At 38.8% G+C, this 4,446-nt stretch overlaps 1 pseudogene; it reads right to left on the bottom strand.

Moving 5' to 3' along the window:
- Positions 1-645: 645 nt before the first annotated feature.
- On the bottom strand, positions 646-764 carry LOC134937711 (5S ribosomal RNA; annotated as a pseudogene).
- Between the last annotated feature and the right edge of the window lie 3,682 nt (positions 765-4,446).

Below are 4,446 nucleotides of genomic sequence, written 5' to 3'. Positions count from 1 at the left end.
GCACCCAGAGTCAGTGAAATGAACATTGAAAAGAAAGAGAAAAAAGAAAGACTCTGTGTTGGGGCACTCTTGTATCAAAAATGATAGACGTTAAAACTTAACTTTTATTGTATTAACCTTACATAAAATAAATGTGACTTTGATAATAAAATATTTTTTTGTACATCAAGTGAATAAATTCGAATTAATTTTTCCCATGCACTGATTTATTTATGTATCGTGCACGCAACGTTAAATTGCTTAATACCTAGGTGAAAATATAATCAATATTTGAAAGGGTGACAGCCAGTCTATCTTGATATAATTCTTAGACTGGTAAGTCATCCCTCCTGGGGGTGCCCTCCTTGATGGTCCTTAGTGCTGCATGTCATTTGATTAGAGGAAAAAATGTTGCCTATATAGGTTAAAACACCCTCTGCTCTGATGTTAGGCAATGGTGTTACCATAAGGCATTTTATTACAACTGCTGTTCGGAGCAGAATTAATTATTGCATACTGTCTACTGCAGATATTTGTGCCCGAAGATTTATATGCACTGTTTTTGCTGGCTTAGGTTTGGGCCAACTGTGGAAAGAAGGTATTACACAGTAATCGGAAAGAATAATGAAATTAAAGAGATAACTTCCTTCTGCTTTCCAGCTGTGATGTTTACTGCACCTGGTATTCACTGGCGGTCTCCCAAACAATTACTGACCAGGCCTACCATAGAATTGCTTCCAAGATCGGACGAGATTGGGCGTACCCTATGGAGTATGGCAGTAACCTGCTGAATGAGTGAGTACTGGTATCTGGGAATAAGAGATGTGCTTCTGCTGTCCAAAAATAGTTGATAGTATCTTTCTGATGCCAAGAGGGACTAGTAATGGATGAGAGAGCACATGGATAGAAAAGAAAGAGTTTAGGGTAAAGTAGGAAAAAGAGAAAGGGAGGAGTTTAGAGATGAGAAAAAACAGAATCGATGGTTACTGTCAGAAAAAGGAGGTCAGAAATTATCCTCAGAGTTGGATATCCTTACGGAATCTTGTAATCATATGTAAATTGGTCTTGCTAGAAAAAATCCTAATATCTAGAAAATATCCTAAAAACGCAGCTTGATAATCTGCTATATATGGCTGCAAAAATGCTGATTCTGAAGATCATACGATTATAGAGGATATTGTCCTCTCATAAAATTGCTCATGTTGACACTTGTTTACAAGAACCACAGATAGTATTATCAGCAAGATACATGAATATCAGAATATTACAAGAACCACAGATAGTATTATCGGCAAGATACATGAATATCAGAAACTGTTACTTAGTAATAACAGGATTAGCTATCTGTAAATAACCATAGATGATATTTTAAACCAAAAAACCATTTGCATCAAAGGTTCTTCAATAAATAAAGAGAACCTGCACTTTATCTATCCATATAAATAATCCCCAGTTAGGGATTCCACTAGGGACAAAAGAAATAGCCCAGGTGGTATTTGCAGCATAAGACATCAAAAACATATGCAGAAAGTAGTCTAAAAAATGACAATGATATAAGAAAATCTTAAGCCCATATGGGCGCTTACTGGACCCGGCTTCCCCCTTGTGGGTCTGGGCTGCATAAGGCCCTGTGCCCACGCTGACCAGACGGACCGTTTCACTGGTGAACAAGCCTTTGATAGAGGTGTCCGTCTGGTCAGCGTGACCTCCTTTTTCTGACAGTAACCGTCGATTCTGTTTTTTCTCATCTCTAAACTCCTCCCTTTCTCTTTTTCCTACTTTACCCTAAACTCTTTCTTTTCTATCCATGTGCTCTCTCATCCATCACTAGTCCCTCTTGGCATCAGAAAGATACTATCAACTATTTTTGGACAGCAGAAGCACATATCTTATTCCCAGATACCAGTACTCACTCATTCAGCAGGTTACTGCCATACTCCATAGGGTACGCCCAATCTCGCCTGATCTTGGAAGCAATTCTATGGTAGGCCTGGTCAGTAATTGTTTGGGAGACCGCCAGTGAATACCAGGTGCAGAAAACATCACAGCTGGAAAGCAGAAGGAAGTTATCTCTTTAATGTCATTATTCTTTCCGATTACTGTGTAATACCTTCTTTCCACAGTTGGCCCAAACCTAAGCTAGCTAAAACAGTGCATATACATCTTTGGGCACAAATATCTGCAGTAGACAGTATGCAATAATTAATTCTGCTCTGAACAGCAGTTGTAATAAAATGCCTTATGGTAACACCATTGCCTAACATCAGAGCAGAGGGTGATTTATTAACCTATATAGGCAACATTTTTTCCTCTAATCAAATGACATGCAGCACTAAGGACCATCAAGGAGGGCACCCCCAGGAGGGATGACCTACCAGTCTAAGAATTATATCAAGATAGACTGGCTGTCACCCTTTCAAATATTGATTATATTTTCACCTAGGCATTAAGCAATTTAACGTTGCGTGCATGATACGTAAATAAATCAGTGCATGGGAAAAATTTATTCGAATTTATTCACTTGATGTACAAAAAAATCTTTTATTATCAAAGTCACATTTATTTTATGTAAGGTTAATACAATAAAAGTTAAGTTTTAACGTCTATCATTTTTGATACAAGAGTGCCCCAACACAGTCTTTCTTTTTTCTCTTTCTTTTCAATGATATAGATCACAGGTTCTCAAACTCGGTCCTCAGGACCCCACACATTGCATGTTTGTAGGTCTCCTCACAGAATCGCAAGTGAAATAATTAGCTCCACCTGTGGAACTTTTAAAATGTGTCAGTGAGTAATTAATACACCTGTGCACTTGCTGGGTTACCTGCAAAACATGCACTGTGTGGGGTCCTGAGGACCGAGTTTGAGAACCACTGATACAGATGATCCCAAGTGATAACTGAAGGCATCATGCAAAGTGTGGCTCCAGCATGTTTGCTAAAGCAAGATGAGAATTGAATAAGAAGGCATACCACAGTACACAAACAAATGGCATGTTTGCACAATAGTAGCTGTGTGGGTAATGCCACCTGACAGCACTCGAGAATGCGTGCAACAAATCAAACAGAGGTTTCTAGAATTGAAACCTGTTAGGAGACGGACAAACTACTTCCAAGTGAACTCTGGTCAAAATCCAGGAAGAGGCAGTACACCAAGAGACTGAGATGAGAAGCTCTAGAACTTATATATTGATGGTCCTTTTGGTCACAACTACAGTAACATGAATGAGATTACTAAGGCCATTCATTATCTGGTTATACACATGAAGGCGGAGGCTTACACCAGATAGTAGTAGCATAGTACACAGCAAAGGGAGTCCTGATATACACAAACAGATGTATTTTTTTGTCTTAGATTTTGATGTGCAACCAGTCCCTGTATACTTGTATACAGGGACTGCATAACTTTTTTTTCATGAACATTTTATTATGAATATAAGAGTAAAAAAAAAGTACAGTACAATAATAGAATGTAATACATCATCCATCAGTGGATCATAAAACCTGTCTTGGAGGGAATGTAATAGAGTGTGAGAATCAGGATGTGTGAGATTTTGTGGGAGTTTTCCTTTTTTTTTAAAGTGGCAATCATTTACATGGTTGCCATGTAAATGATTGCCACTTTAAAAAAAACAGGAAAACTCTCACAAAAGCTCTCACATCCTGATTCTCAAACCCTATTACTTCCCCCCCATGTCTCTAATTACATAACATGCAAATCTCACAGTCCAACGTGGAGACAAAACAAATCTGATTACATAAAATGGGCGGGATGTACTAATTACCGTGTTTATGTTGCGGTGTCATCGTGGTCTTATCGCAGTGTCATCACTGCTGTCCGGGATCCTCCCGACCTCTCTCTCTGCATGATGTAGTAAAAAAACACCAGCCCCCTCCTCCGTCTCGGTGAAAGCTCTCAATGTGAATCGCCTTCACTGCCCAGCCAATGTAGGAATGCCCAGCATGCCCAAATGCTGTCATGCACAGTAGGGGTTTTCTAGATGTCGGAATCTGGCGGCGGAGCCATTTTAGATGGAAGCTGACACGGAGAGGACTGGTTTGCTGGTGCTCGCTTGTAAATTTTCTTTTATATCTTTTATTTTTAATATATGTTTCTAGTCTAAATTATATTTTATAATATTACTGGTCTTTGTGCTATATTATCATACCCTCCAACATTTTACACATAAAAATCAGTACAAATTAGAAAAAGGGGCGTGGCCACGGGTCCTTTTCCTATACTTTCAATGGAAGTTTGGAGAGCCAAAAATCGGTACAGGCCATAAAAAAAGGTACTGTACCTGCTAAAAAGGTATTAGTGCATGCAGCATACAGCAGGAATATGTTTGCATCAACAAAATCATTTTTCACCCTAATATAGGGTGAAAAAACTCTTGTCATATGCTATTTCAACAAAACCATTTGGCAATCGGCCATTTCTTGTTATATGCTGACACCAAAGGATGTT

The sequence above is a fragment of the Pseudophryne corroboree genome, chromosome 6 (assembly GCF_028390025.1).
Source record: "Pseudophryne corroboree isolate aPseCor3 chromosome 6, aPseCor3.hap2, whole genome shotgun sequence".
NCBI classification, from domain to species: Eukaryota; Metazoa; Chordata; class Amphibia; order Anura; family Myobatrachidae; genus Pseudophryne; species Pseudophryne corroboree.
The sequence above is the reverse complement of the archived record's forward strand: the minus strand, read 5'-3'. Positions and strand labels throughout refer to the sequence as shown.